Source organism: Dendrobates tinctorius, unplaced genomic scaffold (assembly GCF_039654945.1).
Source record: "Dendrobates tinctorius isolate UK_male_01 unplaced genomic scaffold, ASM3965494v1 ptg000138l, whole genome shotgun sequence".
Lineage (NCBI taxonomy): Eukaryota > Metazoa > Chordata > Amphibia > Anura > Dendrobatidae > Dendrobates > Dendrobates tinctorius.
The window spans coordinates 8,293,936-8,319,279 of NW_027361806.1; the positions used below are offsets into that span (position 1 = coordinate 8,293,936).

General features: G+C 45.3%; 1 protein-coding gene across 1 annotated transcript in view; it reads right to left on the reverse strand.

The window, feature by feature from the left end:
- Nucleotides 1-25,344, reverse strand: part of LOC141048874 (uncharacterized) — a 184,053-nt gene that overhangs the window by 87,426 nt on the left and 71,283 nt on the right. The window lies entirely within an intron of this gene.

Here is a 25,344-nt window from a genome sequence, read left to right on the forward strand (position 1 = left end):
CAAGCTGCCCTGCAGTCCGAGGGTACAACAGTGTCAACCCGTACTATCCGTCGGCGTCTGAATGAAAAGGGACTGTATGGTAGGAGACCCAGGAAGACCCCACTTCTTACCCCGAGACATAAAAAAGCCAGGCTGGAGTTTGCCAAAACTTACCTGAAAAAGCCTAAAACATTTTGGAAGAATGTTCTCTGGTCAGATGAGACAAAAGTAGAGCTTTTTGGGCAAAGGCATCAACATAGAGTTTACAGGAGAAAAAAAGAGGCATTCAAAGAAAAGAACACGGTCCCTACAGTCAAACATGGCGGAGGTTCCCTGATGTTTGGGGTTGCTTTGCTGCCTCTGGCACTGGACTGCTTGACGGTGTGCATGGCATTATGAAGTCTGAAGACTACCAACAAATTTTGTAGCATAATGTAGGGCCCAGTGTGAGAAAGCTGGGTCTCCCTCAGAGGTCATGGGTCTTCCAGCAGGAGAATGACCCAAAACACACTTCAAAAAGCACTAGAAAATGGTTTGAGAGAAAGCACTGGAGACTTCTAAGGTGGCCAGCAATGAGTCCAGACCTGAATCCCATAGAACACCTGTGGAGAGATCTAAAAATGGCATTTTGGAGAAGGCACCCTTCAAATATCAGGGACCTGGAGCAGTTTGCCAAAGAAGAATGGTCTAAAATTCCAGCAGAGCATTGTAAGAAACTCATTGATGGTTACCGGAAGCAGTTGGTCGCAGTTATTTTGGCTAAAGGTTGTGCAACCAAGTATTAGGCTGAGGGTGCCAATACTTTTGTCCGGCCCATTTTTGGAGTTTTGTGTGAAATGATCAATGTTTTCCTTTTTGCTTCTTTCTCTTTTGTGTTTTTTCATTTAAGACAAATTAAATGAAGATAATAATACCAAAGAATTTGTGTTTGCAATCATTTTCAGGAAGAAACTGAGTATTATCTGACAGAATTGCAGGGGTGTCAATACTTTTGGCCAACACTGTAATTACTCACCAATTACTGACATGGTCACAATTCTGATTGCTGGAGCTGTGAGACGACTTTGTATTGAGATCTTGGTTGGTTGAAATTCACCATCCACATCAATGTCCACATCTAGTAGATTTGATTGAATCATGTGTGAACAATGATGTGAATTCGGATTCAGGGATTCAGCATTGCTAATGCTAAACCTCTGCCCTCTTGCTTAGGCGCAATATGTTGAAACGGCAAATGTCCTTGTAGTAGTCATTTTCAGCTGTATGCAGCCGACAATACTCACTTACAGTTAGGTCCATATATATTTGGACAGAGACAACATTTTTCTAATTTTGCTTCTAGACATTACCACAATGAATTTTAAACAAAACAATTCAGATGCAGTTGAAGTTCAGACTTTCAGCTTTCATTTGAGGGTATCCACATTAACATTGGATGAGGGGTTTAGGAGTTTCAGCTCCTTAACATGTACCACCCTGTATTTAAAGGGACCAAAAGTAATTGGACAATTGACTCCAAGGCTATTTCATGGACAGGTGTGGGCAATCCCTTCGTTATGTCATTCTCAATTAAGCAGATAAAAGGCCTGGTGTAGATTTGAGGTGTGGTGCTTGCATTTGGAAGGTTTTGCTGTGAAGGAAACATGCAGTCAAAGGAGCTCTCCATGCAGGTGAAACAAGCCATCCTTAAGCTGCAAAAACAGAAAAAACCCATCCGAGAAATTGCTACAACATCAGGAGTGGCAAAATATACAGATTGGTACGTCCTGAGAAAGAAAGAAAGCACTGGTGAACTCATCAATGCAAAAAGACCTGGGCGCCCACGGAAGACAACAGTGGTGGATGATCGCAGAATAGTCTCCATGGTGAAGAGAAACCCCTTCACAACAGCCAACCAAGTGACCAACACTCTCCAGGAGGCAGGCGTATCAATATCCAAATCTACCATAAAGAGAAGACTGCATGAAAGTAAATACAGAGGGTTCACTGCACGGTGCAAGCCACTCATAAGCATCAAGAATCAAAAGGCTAGACTGGACATTGCTAAAAAACATCTAAAAAAGCCAGCAGAGTTCTGGAAGAACATTCTTTGGACAGATGAAACCAAGATCAACCTCTTCCACAATGATGGAAAGAGAAAAGTATGGTGAAGGCGTGGTACAGCTCATGATCCACAGCATACCACATCATCTGTAAAACACGGCGGAGGCAGTGTGATGGCTTGGGCATGCATGGCTGCCAGTGGCACTGGGTCACTAGTGTTTATTGATGATGTGACACAGGACAGAAGCAGCCGAATGAATTCTGAGGTATTCAGAGCCATACTGTGTGCTCAGATCCAGCCAAATGCAGCCAAACTGATTGGTCGTCATTTCATACTACAGATGGACAATGACCCAAAACATAAAGCCAAAGCAACCCAGGAGTTTATTAAAGCAAAGAAGTGGAATATTCTTGAATGGCCAAGTCAGTCACCTGATCTCAACCCAATTGAGCATGCATTTCACTTGTTAAAGACTAAACTGCAGACAGAAAGGCCCACAAACAAACAGCAACTGAAAACCACCGCAGTGAAGGCCTGGCAGAGCATCAAAAAGGAGGAAACACAGCGTCTGGTGATGTCCATAAGTTCAAGACTTCAGGCAGTGATTGCCAACAAAGGGTTTTCAACCAAGTACTAGAAATGAACATTTTATTTACAATTAATTAATGTGTCCAATTACTTTTGGTCCATTTAAAAACAGGGTGACACATGTTAAGGAGCTGAAACTCCTAAACCTTTCATCCAATGTTAATGTGGATACCCTCAAACCAAAGCTGAAAGTCTGAGCTTCAACTGCATCTGAATTGTTTTGTTTAAAATTCATTGTGGTAATGTCTAGAACCAAAATGAGAAAAATGTTGTCTCTGTCCAAATATATATGGACCTAACAGTATATAGCGCCATTAATTCCACAGCGCTTTATAGACATTATTGTAACTGCCCCCATTTGGGCTCACAATCTAGATTCCCTATCAGTATAATAATAATAATAATAATAATAATAAATTTTATTTCTATAGCGCCGACATATTCCGCAGCACTTTACATTTCAGAGGGGACTTGTACAGACAATAGACATTACAGCATAACAATAATCACATAGATCATAACAGATACCAAGAGGAATGAGGGCCCTGCTCGCAAGATTACAATCTACAGTATGAGGAAAAAAAGGGAGACACACAAGGTGGGTGTAAACAGTTGCCCTGATTGTATGGACCAGCCATAATGTTAAGTGTGTAACAGTACAGACACAGAGGGCTAATGGATGTATAAAGCATGTGGGAACATGATGCGGGGAACCTGGTTATGGTAAATTTTGGCTGTGCCACACAGGGATAGATTAGGTTAATGTGTTGAGGCGGTAGACCAGTCTGAATAAATGAGCTGTAACAATGGATGCTTCTTTCATTCCACCTGAGGAAGACAGCTGTGACCGTAGAAACGCGTTGTGGGTATTGGAGGAAGAATAAAAGCTGATTTTTAAAACCTTTTTTTATGGTTTCTGCCTCTCCTTTAGCGCTCCTATAGACCGCTTTGCTGCAGCTTTTTAAATGAGTTTTCAGGGCACGCTTAAAATTGTGGGGATTGGGGACTAATCGCATTGACCTGGGAAGTGCATTCCAAAGAATTGGCACAGCACGTGTATAGTCTTAGAGATGGGAGTGGGAGGTTCTGATTATTGTGGATGCTAACCTCAGGTCATCAGCAGAATGGAGGGCGCGGGTAGGATGGTATACTGAAACAAGGGAGAAGATGTAGGGTGGTGCTGAGCCATGGAGAGCTTTGTGGGTGAGGGTAATAAGATTGTACTGGATTCTGGAGTGGATGGGTAGCCAGTGAAATGACTGGCACAAGGTAGAGGCATCGGTGTAAGGATTGGCGAGGAATATGATCCTGGCAGCAGCATTCAAGACAGATTGGAAACCAAATCTACTGATTGTTTGACCAATAGGGGCATTGTACAAAGAGAAGAGGAGGGGGCCTAGGACTGATCCTTGAGGAACCCCAACAGTAAGGGGAAGATGAGAGGAGGAGCCAGCAAAAGATACAGTAAATGAGCGGTCAGAGAGATAGGAGGAGAACCAGGAGAGAACGGTGTCCTTGAGGCCAATGGAATGGAGAATAGTGAGGAGGAGCTGATGATCCACAGTGTTGAATGCTGCAGAGAGATCCAAGAGAATTAGCATGGAGTAATGACCATTTGATTTAGCTGTTAGTAGATCATTAGAGACTTTTGTGAGGGCAGTTTCAGTAGAGTGTGAAGAGCGGAAACCGGATTGGAGAGGGTCGAGAAGTGAGTTATCAAAGAGATAGCGGATAAGACGGGAGTGGACCAGGCGTTCCAGGAGTTTAGAGATGAAGAGAAGATTAGAGACAGGTCTATAGTTAGCGGCACAGTTTTGATCGAGGGATAGTTTTTAAGTAGTGGATGCATGATGGCATGCTTAAATGAGGAGGGAAAGATACCAGAAGAGAGTGAGAGGTTAAAAATTTTAGTTAGGTGAGGGGTGACAGCAGGGGAAAGGGACTGGAGGAGATGTGACGAAAATGGGTCACTGGTGCAAGTGGTTGGGCGAGAAGATGCAAGGAGCCTGCTTACTTCTTCTGTGACTGGTTCAAAATCAGAGAGTGAGCTAGATGCAGAGGGGGAGGGAGGACAGTGCATGGTATGAGGTGATTGGGAGATAATTTCCTGTCGGATCTGGTCAATTTTTTCTTTGACGTAATTGGCCAGATCATCAGCTCGAAGCTCCGTGGTTGGGGCCTGTACTCTTGGGTTGAGTAGAGAATGAAAAGTGTCAAAGAGATGTTTATGGTTATTGGACAGTGAGTTGATGAGGGTGTTGAAATAGGTTTGTTTTGAGAGGTGAAGGGCAGTGTTGTATGTTCGAAGCATAAACTTATAATGGATGAAATCTTCGGGTAGGTTGGATTTTCTCCACAGACGTTCAGCGCACCTGGAGCACCGCTGCAGGAAACGTGTTTGCAGGGTGTGCCAGTGTTGTCGCCGTCTGTGTTGTGGTGTTCTAAGTATAGGAGGTGCAAATTCATCTTTGTCTTTGGAGTATGGAAGGAAATCCACGCAAACACAGGGAGAACATACAAACTCCCTGCAGATGTCCTTGGTGGGATTTGAACCCAGGACCCCAGCGCTGCAAGGCTGCAGTGCTAAGCTCTGAGCCACCGTGCTGAAATTAAATCATGAATGATTGTAATATGATCAGTCCAATTCAGCAGCCTCAGGCCTATAACTTTGAATATTAATAAGCCGTCGCTGAATTATGTCATCTACTGTACATATTTTTCATAAGCATGAAGGAGAATATCAGATTGTTCTTGCATTTCATTTCATAGATTCCTCATGCTGATTCCATACTTGCCAGACATAGGGTTTCTCTGTGCTCTGAAAAGTTGCAATATATTTATTTCTGATTAGCTAAATAAAGGTATTACTTATATCAGGGGTCTAAAACTGAAGTGAGGTCTGGGTCCACTTAGAAAATTTCCATTATGGCACTGTGCATTGTTAAATTTTGGTAGGGATGTTACAGCGACAAAGTTAGTTCGTTTAAGGTTTGCTCTATGTAGCTGCTACATCATTGTGTCATACAAGAAAATATGCATCTCCTATGTGTAGTGGCCTCTGCCAGGTCCTGCAGGACAACTCATGATTAAAAGGTTAGGGGCTGTTCTGCAATACTTGTCAACAGCTGCTACACATTGAATGGAGCTGGGATCAGTATCTATGTTTAATGCGTTTACATTCAGCGGCCGCCGGACCTATTGTCAGCTATCTTGAACAGCGATACGCTTGGGGTTTTCCTCCATTGACATCCTCATCTGACACTGCTCCCTATAGTCTTAGATTCAACAGCATTAATAGTTTGATACATCTAACAACATTATTTTACTTATGTCTTTGTTTTACAATTAGTCAGTTACATAGGTATATCTAACTATTCACTATATAGGGTGGTCTTTATATTTGTATGTGTACTTTATCTTGCGGCTCCTTCTTTTGCCCTTTCACTGTGTCAACAACCTCTGGGAAGCCAAATAATAGCCTTGTTCTCTGCCACTATGGTGGCTTGTTAGTCTAAACCTGACAGGTTTAACTCCTTCCCAACATTTGCAGTATGTATATATCATGGTCGGGAAGGGTCGGGAACAGAGGCGAGACTTCCGTGGACGCAGGGGTCGCAGCTGCGACGGGGCCTGGAGTGTTTAGGGGCCCGATCGTAGAGCTGCAGCCGCTCATTGGCTGTGCAGCTCCTTGCTTTGAGTGGCTGCCAGGCTGCGGTGCAATTGGCCTGACGCGCGATGGCTGCACACAGGACCTGTGATGAGGTCAAAGGAGGGGAGGAGTCAGGGGTCACATGATTAGGAGCCTCGTGTATGCAGGACTCTGCTGACCTGGTTGTCATGGTGCACTGCTGGATGAGGGTAAGTTTATGTGTGGGGTTAGGAGGGGTTTACAGGGTGGATGTAGTAGAGCCGTGTGTGTATCAGGTGTATGGAGCGCAGCCATGTGTGTATGGGGTGTACTGAGCGGAGCTGTGTGTGTACGAGGTGTACGGAGCGGAGCCGTGTGTGTACGAGGTGTACGGAGTGGAGCCGTGTGTACGAGGTGGGCGAAGCCGTGTGTGTACGAGGTGAGCTGAGCCATGTGTGTACGAGGTGTACGGACGGAGCGGAGCCGCTTGTGTATGAGTTGAGCAGAGCCGTGTGTGTACGAGGTGAGCGAAGTCGCATGTGTATGAGGTGAGCACAGCCGTGTGTATGGGGTGTATGGAGCGGAGCCATGTGTGTACGAAGTGTACGAAGCGGAGCCGCCGTGTGTGTACGAGGTGAGTGGAGCCGTGTGTGTACGAGGTGTACGGAGCGGAGCCGTGTATGAGATGAGTGCAGCTGTGTGTGTATGGGGTGTACGGAGCGTAGCCATGTGTGTATGAAGTGTACGGAGCAGAGCCACATGTGTACGAGGTGAGAGGAGCCGTGTGTGTACGAGGTGGACGAAGCGGAGCTGTGTGTGTACGAGGTGTATGGAGCGGAGCCGTGTGTGTACGAAGTGTGCGGAGCCGCGTGTGTACGAAGTGTACGGAGCGGAGCCGCGTGTATACGAGATGAGTGGAGCGGAGATGTGCGTGTATTTTGGCATGGGGGGCCCCATTTGAAAGATCGCACCGGGGCCCATAACTTTGTAGTTACGCCACTGTTCGGGAAGTATGGTACTTCTCGACCAATTGCAGTATATACAGTGGGATAAATAAGTGCTTGTGATACCCTGCCAATTTTGCAAGTTTTCCCACCTTCATAAAATAGAGAGATGTGTAATTTTTATCGTAGGTACACTTCAACTGTGAGAGACAGAATCTAAAAATAAAATCCAGAAAATCACATTGTATGATTTTTAAATAAATAAATTGCATTTTAGTGCCTGAAATAAATATTTAATCACCTACCAACCAGAAAGAATTCTGGCTCTCACAGACCTATTAGTTTTTCTTTATGAAGTCCTCCTACTTCTGCACTCATTACTTGTGTAATGATACTATGAAAATGCTCACCTTCAAAGTACCTTTCTAGAACTTTACACACACACACACACACTGAGCTCTGCTACTACCATTTTTGTAATTGTTGTACATTCTTCAATTGTCTCGTGTTGTATTTTTTTTTATACCTTTTGCAAACACTGCCTACTTTTTTGGAGTAAAATATAAAATTACTAGCTTTGTTTCTCCTTGCTCTATAAGTACTGTCACATCCTCTGAAGTGAATTATGCTACTAATTTGGGCTAGCTCCAGACCCATTATTAATTAAGAAATTGGAGCTGGTGGCAGCTAAGTGTGTTGTGGACTTGTTGGGCAAAGCTGGCTGTGATGGAACGGGTTTTATAAGCGTATTGCCTGGCTGCGGCTAGTAGTTATTATATTTTCCTCGCTGCAGCGTGCCTAATAGCCAGTACACATCCAGGCGGCCCTTCTGGTGACTAATTATCCTATGTGCAGTTCCCTGACTGACCTGAAGGTAAGGGGGGTGCCGGAGAGCTGCAAGTTCCAAACCGGAACTGGAAAGTGGTATATACATAAATCCCTGTGGTTCAAGACAGATTGGTGGCAGTGGTGGGCTAAATAAATATATTCTCCCTGCAACTGAGATATTTGTATGTGTCTTTACTCACAACCTGTATTAATTGCATCTGTTTGAACTCGTTACCTGTATGAAAGACACCTGCCCACACACTCAGTTAATCACACTCCAACCTCTTCACCATAAACAAGATGAAAGAGCTGTTTAAGGACACCAAGGACAAAATTGTAGACCTGTACAAGGCTGGGATAGGCTACAGACAATATGCAAGCATCTTGGTGAGAAGGCAACAACTGTTAGCGCAATTATTAGAAAATGGAAGAAAGACAAGATGATTGTCAATCTTCCTTGGTCTGGCACTCCATGCAAAATCTCACCTTGTGGGGTAAGAATGATTCTGAGAAAGGTCAAGAATCAGCCCAGAACTAAGTGTGAGGGCGCCTAGTCAATTACCTAAAGAGAGCTTGGACCACAGTCTCAAATATTACTGTTAATATCACGCTATGCCGTCATGGATTAAAATCCAGCACGGCACACAAGATCCCCCTTAAGCTAGCACATGTCCGTATCCATTTGAAGTTTGCCAATGACTATCTTAATGATCCAAAAGAGGCATGGGAGAAGGACAGGTGGTCAGATGAGACCACAATAGAACTTTTTAGTATTACTATTATTATTTATTATTATAGCGCCATTTTTTCCATGGCGCTTTACATGTGAGGAGGGGTATACATAATACACAACAAGCACAGTAATCTTAAACAATACAAGTCACGACTGGTACAGGAGAGAGGACCCTGCCCATGAGGGATCACAATCTACAAGAGATGTATCAGCTCTACTCGCCGTGTTTGAAAGAAGAAGAAGGATGGACACAACCTCAAGAACACCATCCCAACCGTGAAGCACGGTTGGGGAAATATCATACTGTGGATGTGCTTTTCTACAAAGGAGACAGGACAACTGTATTGTATTGAAGGGAGGATAGATGGGGCCATGTATTGCGAGATTTTGGCCAACATCCTCCTTACCTCAGTAAGAGCATTGAAGATGGGCTGTGGCTAGGAGGACTTCCAGCATAATGACGTGAAACACACAGCCAGGGCAACTAAGGGGTTGCTCCGTAAGAAGCATGTCAAGGTCCTGGAGTGGTCTAGCCAGTCTCCAGACCTGAACCCAATAGAAAATCTTTGGAGGAAGCTGAAACTCAGTGTTGCCCAGCAACAGCCCCAAAACCTGAAAGATCTGGAGAAGATCTGTATGGAGGAGTGGGCCAAAAATCACTGCTGCAGTGTGTGCAAACTTGGTCAAGAACTACAGGAAACATCTGACCTCTGTAATTGCAAACAAAGGTTTCTGTACCAAATATTAAGTTCTGTTTTTCTATTGTATCAAATACTTATTTCATCCAATAAAATGCAAATTAATTATGTAAAAATCATACAATGTGATTTTCTGGAATTTTTTTAAGATTCTGTCTCTCACAGTTGAAGTGTACGTACGATAAAAATTACATACCTCTCCATTCTTTGTACGTGCTTTGTGAATATTTTTCCCAGCAATATGCGCTCCCGATGGATGATGATGGAATACAATATTCGGATTCAAAGATGATTTTTATTTTAAACTAGAACACAACCGGTTTCGACTTCTTAGAGTCTTCCTCAGGTATAATGTGATGCATATAAACAGATCTATCTGAACACATTTTATAGCAGATCTCCCTGCATGTCATTGTGGGTGTGGGCTGAAAGATCTGTTTTTCAGACACACCCAGATACTCAGATATGCAGGATTTTGCACTCTGAGGAATCTAACAAAACTCATATACCAAATGAATCTTATACACAAATTTTTTCACACACTCAAAAAAAAAACACGGAGGTAATTTTACCCAGTCTGGAGACCTGCTCACTAGTAGCGTCCCCAATACAGGTACAAAAGAAAAATCTGATTACAAAGTATATTCCTCCACCACCGTTGCCATCCTCAAAAAGAAAAGGAGGACCAGAGGTCCTAGAGAGGGGGAGAAAAGAAAAAAACTCTGGTCCTTCTAAAAGAAGGAGGTATATAAAAGAGAATAATACTGAACGGAATATAGGGAATAGTACGATAAAATTATTTAATTTATCAAAGCATCAACTTTCTAAGGCTGAAGAAGCAATTCTATCTAAAGGTCTGGGCTTTTGTCCCACACAAAGAGCCAGGTCTTTTGATTTATTTCTAGATCTAAATAAGTATGTCTGCAAATTAACACTTATTAGACATTTTGCTATTATGGATTAAACAGCAGGGTGTAAAGACAAGGATGAAGTAAAAACTCTTGTAAAAGCGGATACCATACAACCCAGCAAAAGTATACATAGAAATGTCTGTCCCAAATCTAATTTTAACCCCACTCCACCATCGAGGTAGCCATTTGGATACTTTTTATGCTTTATTATCCGAGGAATTTGTGGGATTAAATAAGACTAGAGAAAAAAACTATACAAAAAGGGAAAACAGATAATATGATGACATTATACTTGAGGAAAACTCTAAGAAGTCGAAACCGGTTGTGTTCTAATTTGAAATAAAAATCACCTTTGAATCTGAATATCGCGTTGCATCATCATCCACCAGGAGCGCATATCACTGGGAAAAATATTCACAAAGTATTATCGTCTATGAAAGCACTGTCTATTGCTCTCACTAGTTCCCAGATCTTTGCAGCAAACTGAATGAAAAGAGGAATGGAGTGATCCATGGATTGGATCTATACGCAATATCCCAAGACACCTTAAAGGTAAGTGGATTCACACTGAGTACATGCTTTTGGAAACCAACTACTACACTTAGAAGCCTGCGCTTCCCATTTCTCTCCCTATAATCCCGTTTCATTCTTTGTACATGGGAAAACTTGCAAAATCGTCAGTGTATCAAATACTCATTTTCCCCACTGAGTACGTCATGGCGATCACCCGTACACAGGAGACTGTGCGCGGGTGTAAGGGGGTTACAGAAATTGTCCTGAACTTCTAAACTTTTCCCCCGGTATAGTGTATATACTTGTATTATTGTATATATTTTGTTGGCTCCTAGCAAAATGTACAAAATCTGCTATGTAGATATGTGTTAGGGAATGTGTAGTGTACTAGATGGGGTGTTATAGGATTGCTTAGTGTAGGACATGTAAATGGTTAACCATAGGGGTTAGCTGGGTTTAAGGCAGAAATAGGGTCTTTTAGAGTCAGTCAGGTCTAGGTAGCCCAAAGTGCTTGGGTGGGCTAAATGCCTGAGCTACTCAGCACCTCGCAACGTTCAAGTAGGAGCCCAGCCATCCAGAGTAAGTGGGACAGCATAGCCTCAGTAAGGGCAACGACAGCATCTACAGGACCTTGGGATACAGAAGAAGTCACCGAAGCATTGCAGGGCAGGTCGCTCGCCATGTGGCAGGTCATTGCTTGGGCTGATGCCCTCAGAACCGGGGCAAAACGGCTGAGGGAACACCTGTATACAGTGAGGCTGACCAGAGAGGACGCTGAGGGGCCGTTGGAAACAGTCCAACCCAGGAACATGCAGTGTGACAGGGAGAAGAGTGCAGGGAAAGATGAAGTAACATGTAACATACAAGCTGTTGAAAATGTTGCAACGGATCTGGTTGAGCTGTGAAGTCATGAAAGTAAAGTTTTCTGTATTGAGTTGCACCTGGACTGTGTCTCTGTTTATTCAGAAGCGGCCGGAGGTGACCATAAGTAATGGAGGACATACCCTGATGACGCAGGGGACAGTGAAGCAAGTAATCTGACAGTGGAGCGTGATTTTTATGCATTGGAAGACCAGGCCACACAAGGCCCGATGAACTCAGCCACGACTATGGCCCTGGCTGACCTCTATACGGGTGATCGCTGCCAGGTGTCAGCTGCCCACACCTCTCCCAGCACTTTAACGATCACAGCATTTAGCAGGCATGCAGAGGGAGGTGAGCTGCTCTGCCCTCCGATCGGCACCCCCCTGCGACGACATCTGGGTCACTAGAGCTGGCAAATATGCTACATCATGCTCAAATCATGGTGCAGCAAGTTTGTCTGTCATTGCAGCGCTGACAGTTTGTAAAGCATTGCAATGCTCCTCCATTGCTATGCTTTATAAGCGATCAGATGGTAAAAAGTCCCATAGTGAGACCAATTAAAAAAAGTGATATTTTAAAAAAATATCTAAAAATAATAGTAAATATATATATATATATATATATATTACCCATAAATAAATATTTTAATGAAAAAAAGGACACATTTGATATATTTGATATCACCGCATCCGACTTATAAAACTGTCCTAATAGTTAACCCCTTTAGAGAACACTGTTAAAAAAAAAAAAAAAGCGAGGCAAAAAACAATGCTTTATCATTATACATCAAACAAAAAGTGGAATAAAGCACGATCAAAAAGATGAATGTAAATAAGTGTGGTATCTGAAAACGTCATCTTGTTCCACAAATAACAAGCCACCATACAGCACCATGAGCGGAAAAATAAAATAGTTATAGCGATGCAAAAATAATAATTTTTTTCTATAAAATTGTTTTTATTGTGTAAAGGCGCCAAAACATAAACAAAAATTAAATAAATGTGGTATCACTGTAATCGTACTGACCAAAGAAATAAAGCTGCTTTATCAATTTTACCACACATGAAATGGCATTAAAAAAACAGCTCTTGAATTCCTGGTCTTGCTCATTCTACTTCCCAAAAATCAGAATAGAGAGCGATCAAAATGTCATGTGTCCGAAAATGGTAACAATAAAAACGTCAACTAGTCCCGCAAAAAATAAGCCGTCGCATGACTCTGTTGGCCAAAATATGGAAAAATTAGAGCTCTGAAAATATGGCGATGCAAAAAATAGTTTTTGCAAAAAAAGCATCTTTTAGTGTATGACCACAGTCAAATATAAAAACACAATATAAATCTGGTATCGCTGAAATCGCACCAACCTGAAGAATAAAGTCGTCTAATCACTTCTAACACACGAGGAATGGCATAAAAAATAAATAAAACCAATTCTTCACCTGCTGTTGATTTGTTCTTTCCGCCTACCAAAGATCGCAGTAAGGTTCAGCTCACATTTACCCTGCGCTCTATGGTGAACGCTTACTCTGGGGTTTCTGTGTAGATCTCTAAAATACGTGATTGAGACAGAAACCCTGGCAGAAGATTCCCTACAGTGAGGCAGATGGAGGCAGTGTTGACGCCTTCTAACCTGTTATCCGGCAGTGTCCATCTTTTTAGCCGTGCATAAAAGTGCTGTCAGCCTCAATTTTGTGCACCACTGATAAAAAGAACAACAGTGGCCAGACGGAGTCCAGAGTAACTCTGTTGCCTTGTTATAGTGAATGGATCCTTCGAGGGTTTCGTCTGAATCACGTCATTCTGAGATTTAGATGGAAACCCTGATGTAAGTGCTCAGAGTTCCGGATAAATGTGATCCCAAATGTTATGTAAAATGTTCTCAATAAAACTTTAATTCGATCCACAAAAAGCAAGTCCCCACTCAGGTCAGTCATCTGTTAACAAAAATATAGGGAGTTTCCACGTTACTGGTAGTATGGTACTCGCAGGTATGCAGGATGCAGTGATGAGCCGGAGACAGAGCAAGGGCTAAACTAGACTTTTGTATAAGTAAAGAGGAAAGCTAAGGCTGGTTTCACATTGGCGTTTTTTAGCGCAGTGCATCGTGCGCGTCCATGCACATGCACCATGCGCCCCTATGTTTAACATGGAGGGCGCATGGTCTAGTGTTTGCAAGCGTTCATATGCGTTTTCGTGTGCATGCGTTTTTTGGTAGTGTGCGCCTAGGCGCGCCAGACGCAACCTGTTGCATTTTTGGGTCCGTCCAACGGCATAAAAAACGCATGCGCACAAATGCGCCAAAATAACACATTACATTCTATGGGAACGCAGGCGTGCGCATGGACAATCGCTTGAAATCGCATGCATTTAAAGAGTTAACATGGCTACAAACTGGTTAAAACGCATGCGCCTAAAAAAACGCAAACGCATGATGCGTTTTTTGTATGCGTTTCTATTGCGCATGAAGCACAGTGCTAAAAAACGCTAATGTGAAAGTAGCCTTACAGCGGTTTTTCCACGCAGGGAATCCAGATCCAAATACACAGATAACAAAATGCTAAACAGTACGGCGAGGGGTGATAACTATATGGTCACGCTATGGCCGGCTACGGGTCGTTGGATTAACTAAAACGCAAACAAAATGTCACTTATCGACCTCTGACGTCCTGCAGAGTTGTAGTCCGGGAGATGTCTGTTCAGCGTCTCAGCCGCCGGGTCCAGCCAAAGAAGAGTTGTCGCAGGCTTCGGGCGTTCCCACGCCCTGGTGCTGGGGGAATGACACAGGCCCCAGGCTGGTTCCCCTCCGCCGGGATTGCCTCGTCGGGCGGTGAGGCAGAAGCAGCAGCAGGTCAGGCCGCGCAGGCAGCAGCCGCGGTATGGAGCGTGACAGTTGCGGCCGCGGGTCTGGGGGTGCAGGCCGCAGCCACGGTATGGAGCGTGACAGTTGCAGCCGCGGGTCTCACTGTACAGGCCGCAGCCACAGTATGGAGCGGGGCAGTGGCGGCCGCGGGTCTCGCTGTACAGGCCGCAGCCGTGGTGTGGAGCAGGGCAGTGGCGGCCGCGGGTCTTGCTGTATAGGCCGCAGCCGAGGTGTGGAGCGGGGCAGTGGCAGCCGCGGGTCTCGCTGTACAGGCCGCGGGTCTCACTCAGTCTTCTCCTCGTGCTGCTTGGCACCGTCCTCCCTCTCGGTCAGGTGAGCCTTCGCCTCCCTTGTCTTGAAAATGCTGACTCGCTCCTGCTCTGGGACGCCGCTTAAGCTCCTCCCTCCAGTCTCTTGTCTCCCACGTCTCTCTCTCTGCCGAGTCCCTCCGGCTCATCTCCACCGCTCGTTTTATAGTTGCCCCGCCTTTTCTTTGTCCCTGCCCCATGTTTCCTGATTGACTGTTGGTCCTGACCTGTTATACATTCCCCTGGGAACGTATTTCCCGGGAACCTGGGTGACAGCCCCCCTAGTTCCGGCCCGGACACACAGCGGGCCCTTTTTCCAGGGCTCCCTCCCCTACAGTAGCATAAATGCTCTGTAAAAGTTAAATGAATCCTCGCCCCATCTAAAACAAATTCAGCAAATTCTGTGCTCCCAAATTGAAATGTCCCTTCCCTTCTTAGCCCTATTGTGCCTAATCCACAGTTAGCATCTATGTTTGGCATTTCTGTAGTGATGACAGCATGCCTAATTTACAGGTGCAAGAGCTAGGCACAATGTACGGGAACTACAAAGTACTGGTCACTACGATGTACTGAAGACTACAATGTACTGTCACCACAACGTACTGGGGACTAAAATGGAAGTTTATAATTTTCACTCCGCAACATCCACTGCTGCTTGCTTCTGAAAAACACCAATGGAGTCAAAATCGTCACTACACCTGTAGATAAATTCCCAAAGGGGTATAATTTCCAAAATGGCCTAATATGAGGGGGCATTCTGCTCTTCTAACACTTAGGTTCTGTACTTTATATGGAGTATGTAAACTATTCTAGGACAATCTGCACTCCAGGAGGCAATTAGCACTCCTTACCTCCAGAGTTTCGTCGTATGGTTAATATTGTTAACTGGGGTCCCAATTGTTCTAAGAAATGTCTTGCTTCTGTATCTGTGTCATCCGTCAGTCTGGAGGGTATTCCGGAGTACCTGAAGGACTTTGAGGATGTGTTCTCCGAAAAGGAGGCAGAGGTTCTACCACCACACCACCCATTCGATTGTGCTGTTGATCTTGTTCCTGGTGCCAAATTGCCCAAGGCCCCTCTGTACAATCTCTCCGGCCCTGAGCGGGCTGCTATAAAGGAGTATATCTCTGATAGCCTTCGTAAAGGGCATATTTGAGCATCTGTTTCCCCAGTGGTGGCGGGGTTCTTTTTTGTTAAGAAAAAGGATGGTGGTTTACTCCCATGCCTCGATTTTCGAGAATTGAATCAAATCACTGTAAGGAGCACTTATCCCCTCCCACTTATACCTGATTTGTACAATCAATTGTCAGGAGCCAGGTGGTTCTCTAAGTTGGACCTCAGGGGAGCATACAATCTCATCCGTATGCGGGAGGGGGATGAGTGGAACACCACCTTTCTCACCTCTGAGGGTTTGTTTGAGAATTTGGTTATGCCCTTTGGCCTGACTAACGTGCCAGCAGTATTCCAGAATTTCATCAATCATGTTTTCTTAGATATTATTGGGTGTGTCATGGTGGTTTATCTGGATGATATCCTTATATATTCTTCTGATAAACAGAGTCACATGGGTCACCTCCGTGCTGTTCTCCAGAGGCTCAGGGAGAACTCATTCTTTGCTAAACTGGAGAAATGTTCATTTTTTGCTCAAGAAGGAGAAGGTCAGATGCGGGTTCACTCGTACCCGCTCCCACAAGGCTTACTTTGTCAGAGGGTCCCACAACCCAGTCACCTCCTGAACCTCCTTCCTCCATTCTTCAGCGCGGAGTGGTAGTGGTTGCAGTTTCCTTGGCGTTGGAGCAGGAGATTCGTGAGGCCCAATCTCTTGCTCCTCCTGCCATACCTAATAATAAGTTCTTCGTGCCTGTCCAGTATCAGTTAAGTGTGCTTCAGGAGTTCCATGATTCGGCTCTGAGTGGGTATCCTGGAATCTCGGCCCAGCGTACAGCCATCGCTAGGCTGTTTTGGTGGCCCTCGTTGGCTTCTGACGTCACTGGGTTTGTATCCTCCTTCGAAACTTGTGCCCACGCAAAAACCTCCCATAACCGGCCGGCCGGGGAATTGGTGCCACTGCCAATTCCAGATAGACCGATGACTCATCTGTCCATGGATTTTATCACTGATCTTCCCCCCTTAATGGCAAAACTGTGATCTGGGTAGTTGTTGACAGGTTCAGTAAACAGGCGCATTTTGTACCATAGGCAGGTCTTCCTAATGCTGAGACTCTATCAAAACTATTCATTGAGCATATGGTCCTATTGCATGGTGTGCCTGTCAGTGTGGTGTCTCATAGAGGGGTGTAGTTTGTGTCGAAATTCTGGAGGGCTTTTTGTAAGAGGCTGGGTATCAGTCTGACCTTTTCGTCGGCCTATCATCCCGAGACCAACGGTCAGACTGAAAGGACCAATCAGTCTTTGGAGCAGATATTGTGATGTTTTGCCACGTCTAGACAGGATGATTGATGCTCTTCGGTACCCATGGCAGAATTCGCTTTCAATAATCGTGTCGATCAATCCACTGGTACTTCCCCGTTCTTTTGCAACTATGGGTTTCACCCTCACTTTGGTGAGTTTTCCAGGCTGGATTTGGGGTGTCCAGGGGCTGATTCAGCCTTTCAGCAGTTGGAGGAGGTCTGGAGGGAGGTTCAGAGAAACATTGGGGAGGCTCAGGTCAAGTACAAATTTTTTGCGGCTAAACGACGTTCGGTGGGGCCAGCTTTGCAAGTGGGGATAAGGTATAATAATAAATAATAATAAATTTTATTTTTATAGCGCCGACATATTCCGCAGCACTTTACATTTCAGAGGGGATTTGTACAGACAATAGACATTACAGCATAACAATAATCACATACAGTAGATTATAACAAATACCAAGAGGAAAGAGGGCCCTGCTCGCAAGCTTACAGTCTATGAGGAAAGAGGGAGACACGAAAGGTGGGTGGTAACAGTTACCCTGATTGTATGGACCAGTCATAATGTTAAGTGTGTAACAGTACAGACACAGAGGGCTAATGGAGGCATAAAGCATGTGGGAACATGATGCGGGGAACCTGGTTATGGTAAAACTTTTGGCTCTGCCACACAGGGATAGATTAGGTTAATGTGTTGGGGTGGTAGGCCAGGTATGGTTATCCACCAAAAATATAAGGTTGGGGATTCCTTCTAAGTTGGGTCCCAAGTTTATTGGTCCTCATGAAATTTTAGAGGTGGTTAATCCTGTGGCCTTTCGCCTGCGCCTGCCTTTATCTTTGCGGATCCCCAATGTGTTCCATAAAGCGCTTCTGAAGCCGTCCGTGTCCTCCTCAGGTGAGTCCCCTTCACATATGCCACCTGTTGTGGTGCACGGCCAGACTGGGTATGAGGTGGAACGGGTTGTGGATTCCCGTATGCTCCGCCGTTCTCTTCAGTATTTGGTCCATTGGAAGGGTTACGATCCTGAGGACCGGTCGTGGGTGTTGGCGCATTCGGTCCATGTGGGTCGGTTGGTCAGGGCCTTTCATGCTCGTTATCCAGGTAAACCTGGGGGTCCGGTGGCCCCCATTGAGAGAGGGGTACTGTCATGATCCAGGCCAGGGTTTGTTTCTTGTAATTATCTCCCCGGTCTAGTCATGCGGGGATTAACCTTCTCTGCCTTGTTTTGGGTACTGTGTGGCTATTTCAGTCTGCTGTGGCCTGCAAACCAATGTCAGTGATAGTGCATGCTCCAAGGCTAGAGCAGCTGACCCCTTGATACCGTGTCTTGTCCTCTGCCAGTTTACTCTGTTCCCGTGACTTCCCTTTCCTGCCACCCCACTTGTCTTAGTGGGTCGCCTCCGTCCCAGGGCTGTGGGGTACTCGGTACCGGTCCGGTGTCAGGGGGGATGTGTCACAGCAGCGGTGACCCGGTCCATGGCCCTGGGCGCCCAATAAAGTGGTGGTTTAATGTAATGATTTATATGGATAGTTCGTGACGCCACCCGTGGTGTTTGGCAAATAAGATGTTAGGCCAACGCTGCATACAGATCCGCTGGGACTGATGGTGTGTGCAGCATAGATGGTAAAGCTCCCCACAGGTGGAGCTGTAGTCCCAGGGCAGTGTAGGCGCTGGTGTCCAGATGTAGCAGGGCTGAGTGTGTCGGCGCAGAATGAATGGAGGACACCCGAGGTTGTAGTTCCAAGGCTTTACTCTCAGTCTGTAGTGCACCCCTGTGCCTGCCTCCGTGCCGTGTCCTCCGGGTTAGAGACTCGGCCAACCTCCCGGCAAGATAGGATCCTCTCTACCCACACTCCGCCAACGTGTACCTTTCTGAACGACTCCTCCAATGCGCCTTTGAGTGCGAAGCACTCCAGTACTTATTTACCCTGGAATGCCTCTCTTTAGATGTTCCTAGAACTCTACTTGTATGACAGACAGCTGTAGCCTGCTCGGGGACCTCCTCGATCCTGGCTCTCTATTCAGTTGCTGTTGTGTCCAAAGTCTTTGATGGGAGTAGTGCATTTACTGCCAACTACTCCACCGGTGTCTGCTGCAGAACCATAAGTGTTCGTACAACCTCGGAGACCGGGCCCCGGCCTTGCGCTGGAACCTATAGGCTGGGTTCTCTCTCTATAACCCACGTCCTCTCTGTTCCCTTCTCCTTCATTCTGTGCTTATCCTTCTTTCTTATGGAAACTGCAGTTTCAGGTCTACGTCTCTTCTCCTTCCTTTCCGTGCCAGCTGGCTCAGGTCACTCATTCCTCCATCCCTTCTTCCAGGGATTTTCACTCCTCACTGAGTGACTGTCCTCTCCTACTCCGCCTGCCTTCTCTGCAGACTGACCTACTGATTGAACTGAACTCCAGTCCTACACTTTCCCCTTCTTTTATATCTAACTCCACCCACCTCCCAGCACATCTCGTGTTACGAAGCAGGGTTCCATGAAGGGTGCTCTGCTACCCTGAGCCTGAAGCTGCAATGTGGTCCTGCTGAACTATCCTGTGTGTGGGATGCGGATGTTGGAGTGTGGCAAGGAGTTCCCACCTTACCTGGATGGTGGGGCACCACACCTTAGGAGAAGGTGCAGTACCTCTGTGGCGACCGAGCCTCAGGGGTGCCACATTAGTGTTCGCTCCCTGTGCTTGGACCTCTTGGTATGAGACCCGGCTTGTCTTCTGACCTGTTCGACTGTCTCACGTCTCGGTTAACTCTGCTCCCGTCGTGGCTCTGATTTCTGGCATGTATTTGACCACGTGTATTGCTGTGACCTCTGGTACTTCTGTTCCTGTTTCTGACTCGGCTCATCTGACTACTCTTTCGCCACCTGCTGGTGCCTGTGCTGCTGCCCAGAGGTGCTACGCTGTGTGTGCAACCTCTCTTCCCACACCAGCATCCCCTGGTGGAGGTTGAGCTATATTGCACTGCAGCAGCATTACACTTCCTTTCTGAGCCCTGCTGTGCACCCAAAAAGTAATTTTCCCTCACTTATGGGGTATTTGTGAGGCGCCCCCAGGAGTATGGCGGCCACAGTGGCATTGCCTTCCTCCAGGGAGGGTGATGTCAGGCTTGGAAGCACTGAAGGGTCTCTCTGACAGTTATTCATTTTCATGCAACACAGTTCCCACTCCAGGCCAGCAGAGGGAGCTCTGAACCAGGATTGGGGGAGGAGCGCGCTCTGAGGGCCAGGAAGGGAAAATAGTTAGTGTGAGGAGGGCAACATGTGTAGACGTGTGGAGAGAAGCTGGAGGTCGAGCTGGGAAGAGAGAGCTCCCTCCCAGTGATGGCGCATGATCTGGAGCCTGGTCTCCACGGTTGTAATACTGAAGGTCCTGCAACAGAAACCAGAGGAATAGGAAGCTGTAAATGCTCTATTCCCACCTAAGACTCGGAGGCACAACAGCGACTGGTGAGCCAAGAGAGAAAGAGGGCTACAGCTGTCTGCTATACGAGGTAGTTCTAAGAGAAGATAAGAAGGTGGAACTTCAGTGTAACACTTTACTGCATGTACCTCAAGCCAGCGCTAGGAAGGAGACTACACAATCCATCTGATAGAGAGATCCCGGAGTTGCTTCCAGGCTAGCCTGCTCCTGTGCCATCTGTAATCAGGACCCTGGAGTGCGTTTGCCAAGTAAAGGAAAAGAATCTGCACCCTGTTGTGTCCTTGCCTCCTTCCTGCAACATCCTCAGCACTGCTACACCTCTGTGCCAAACACTGCACCTTCTTCCTAACCATGTATCTACACTGCCCTGGGACCAACAGCCCTACCTGTGGAGGGCTATCACATCATTGCTGCACTACACCATCTGTCCCAGTGGATCTGCTTGCAGCGTCGGCTTAACACCTCCCTTGCCGAACACCACAGGTGGCGTCACGTATCATTTACAAACTTTATTCCCAACTCAACCACTTTTACATGGGTGCCCAGGGCCACGGACCGGGTCACCGCTGCTGTGACATTCCCATCTGAGAGACCGGCCCAGTACCGATTACCCCACTGCCCTGGGAGGGCGACCCATCTGCGTACTCAGGAGAAATTGCAAAACAAATTTTTGGGTCCATTTTTTCCTGTTACCCTTGTGAAAATAAAAAATTTGGGGCTAAAAAAACATTTTTGTAGAATAAATGTAATGTTTTTAGTTTCATGGCTCAACGTTATAAACTTCTATGAATCACCTGGGGGTTCAAGATGCTCACCACATATCTAGATAACTCCTCTGAGGCGTCTAGTTTCCAAAATGGTGTCGCGTGTGGGGGGTTTCCACTATTTAGGCATATCAGGGACTCTCCAAATGCGACATGGCGTCTGCTCATGATTTCAGCAAATTTTGCATTCAAAAAGTCAAATGGTGCTCCTTCACTTCCAAAACCTGCTGTGCGCCCAAACAGTAGTTTTCATCCACACATTGGGTATCAGCGTACTCAGGAGAAATTGCACAACAAACTGTATGGTGCAATTTCTCTTGTTACCCTTGTGAAAATGCAAAATTTGTGGCTAAAATCATTTTTTTGAGAAAAATGTGATTTTTTTTATTTTCATGGCTCAACGTTATATACTTCTGTGAAGCGCCTGGGGGTTCCAGGTGCTCACCACAAATCTAAATAAGTTCCTTGAGGGGTCTAGTTTCAAAAATGATGTCACTTGTGGGAGGGGTTTCCACTGTTTAGGCACATCAGAGTCTCTCCAAACGCCACACTTCCACTAATTATTCCAGCAAATTTTACATTAAAAAAATCAAATGACACTCCTTCCTTTGCAGAACCCTGCCCTGTGCCCAAACAGTGGTTTTCACCCACATATGGGATATCAGCGTGCTCAGGAGAAATTGCACATCAAATTTTGGGGTCCATTTTCTCTTGTTACCTTTGTGAAAATAAGGGGTGCAGTTTTTGAAATGGTGTCACTTTTGGGTATTTTCGGTCATATAGATGCCTCAAAGTCACTTCAAATTTGATATGGTCCCTAAAAAAATGGCTTTGTAAATTTTGTTGGAAAACTTTTAACCCTTATAACTTGCTAATAAAAAAATAATGTTTAAAAACTTGTGCTGATGTAGTGTAGACATATGAGAAATTTTATTTATTAGCTATGTTTTGTGATATAACTCATTGATCTAAGTGCAAAAAATAAAGAAAATTCCAAAAAAAATTTCAACAAATTTTCATTTTTTTACAAATAATTGCAAGTCTTATAGAAGAAATTTTACCACTGCCATGAAGTATAATATGCCACGAAAAAACAATCTCAGAATCGGTGGGATCCGTTGAAGCGTTCCAGAGTTATTACCTCATAAAGTGACACTGGTCAGAATTGTAACATTTGACGTGGCCATGAAGGTGAAAACGGGCTCAGTGGTGATGGGGTTAATGCACAGCCATACAAAAGAATGGCAGTGCATTAGACCAGAGAACAATATGTAAAATGTTCACTTTCCATGATGGGACATAATAAGGCTATGTGCACACGCTGCGGATTCACCTGCGGGTTTTTCCGCGCGGATCCGCAGGTAAAACCGCAGGTAAAGTGACCTGTGGTTTTCCTGCGGATTTGCATGCGGTTTGACACCTGGACAATGGAACAGGTGCCAAACCGCTGCGGAATCCGCAGAAAGAATTGACATGCTGCGGTTTGTAAACCGCAGCAAAACCGAGCGGAAAAAAACGCAGCGTGGGCACAGCGGTTTTGAAAACCCATAGGATAACATGGTACTGTACCATGTCTGCAGAACTGCTGCGGATCCGCAGGGCCAAAAACGCTGCGGAACCGCAGCAGAATCCGCAGCGTGTGCACATACCCTAAAGAGGTAAAAAAAAAATAAAAAAATAATCAAAAAAAAATTTTTCACTATTAAAAATCTTTTTTTTGTATATACAAAAAAAGCCGCCACTAAATAGTATCACTGTGTTTGGAATGGCTGGATTTAAAACTGTCCTATTATATAATCTATATGGTGAATGCCGTAGAAAAGTATGAACATGCACTGAATATTTCAGCTCATCCAGTAAAAAACAAACCCTCATATACCACTGTTAGCAAAAAAATGTGTAGGTCTCCGATTATGAGGGGGCTAATCTAAAAACTTTCTTTAAAAAAAAAAAATAGCTTATAGTGGGCAAATGAAGCAAAATAAAAAAAACTTTTATAAATCTGGTATTGCTGAGAACGTACTCACCTGAAGAATAATGTTGGCTTGTGCACCTTTGTACGGCGATCAAACATGCTATTATTGCACTTGGGAGAAAGTGTATATCACATTGTGGGATCCATTTTCTCCTACTGCTTGTTGCGCAAATGGAAAATTTGGGGCTAAAGCAACATTTTAGTAGAGAAGTTGGATAAAACCTAGGTTAAAAAAAATTACCAATCTTTCTGTGTTCAGAATACAATAAAGATCCATCTAGAAAATTTTGGAAGCTTTTTAAAAAAGAACAATCCATATACCTAATTTGGATGTGTCCGTGTGTCTGTGCACAATGAGTCATCCCAGAGGCCGGCTGGCAAATTTTAGCCTTGGGGGCAAGCACAATGCAGTGGCCCACTGTGACGCGGCCCTTCTGTCACCCCTTTTTTCGAATATGAGCTGCCTGCACCGACATCAGGGGCTTATCTACAGCATTCTGTAATGCTGTAGATAAGCCTCCGATGTAACCTGCAAGACAAGAAAAATGAGTTAGATTATACGAACCCAGGGGCGGTCCGGGTCCGGACCGATGGGTGTCGCTGTCCTGTCCAGCGCCTCCAATCTTCTAACGGTGACGTCCTCTTCTTTCCTTCCTGTCGTGGCTCCTGCACAGGCGCACTGCTCTGCCCTGTTGAGGGCAGAGCAGAGTCCTGCAGTGCGCAGGCGCTGGGAGAGGTCCGGTGCCTGCGCACCGCAGTATTCTGCTCTGCCCTCAACAGGGCAGAGCAGTGCGCCGGAGCCACGACAAGAAGGAAAGAAGAGGACGGCATAGCATGAAGATGGGAGGCGTCGGACCACAACACCCATCGGACCAAGACCGGACTGCCCCCCCGGTGAGTATAATCTAACGTGTTTTTCTTCTCTTTCAGGTTAAATCGGGGGCTTATCTACAGCATTACAGATAAGCCCCTGATGTCGGTGCCGGCAGCTCATATTCGAAAAAAGGGGTGACAGATTCCCTTTAAGGATTCGGTCTCCTGTAGTAGCACTTGCGTATTGCACATGTGTGACAGAAGTACACCTTCTAACAACCCATTTCATAAAAATGGTTGAGGAACAATAAATACTTATCAATAGAAAAAAGGCTCTGTTAGTGTATCACCACCGAAAACATAAGTGCTCAATTAACAAATTTATTTCTCCCATTTGCTTCATATCAGCATGTCAGCCAGGGGTCCACAGCATACCATAACATTGATATCAGCACAAATCCTGCCATGCTGCAGGTCCAGCTCTCTGAACCCTCGGCACACTATACCACCACCGTCAGTACATGGTAATACTACCGTAATTTTACTAAATTATTGGCAGTGGTTGTAGTAGTGCCTATACAACCAGACGATAATTAAAGAGACCACCACATCAAATCCCTGTCCTGGGCAGCCCATTCTCCAGACCTGAACCTCACTGAAAACCTCTGGAATGTAATCAAGAGGAAGATGGATAGTCACAAGCCATCAAACAAAGAAGAACTGCTTACATTTTTGCACCAGGAGTGGCATCAGGTCACCCAAAAGCAGTGTGACAGGCTGGTGGAAAGCAGCCAAGACGCATGAAAGCTGTGATTAAAAATCATGGTTATTCCACAAAATACTGATTTCTGAACTCTTCCTGAGTTAAAACATTAGTACTGTTATTTCTAAATGATTATGAACTTGTTTTCTTCGCATTATTTGAGGTCTGAAAGCACGCGAACCGGAGGCAGGAAGAGAAGCACAGTGACAGGGAATAGGACGAGGAGAGTAAGTGGTGTTTTTTTCCTTATGTGTATGGGCCATTTGGGTGGGCATGGGGAGGCTATGGGGGTGACGA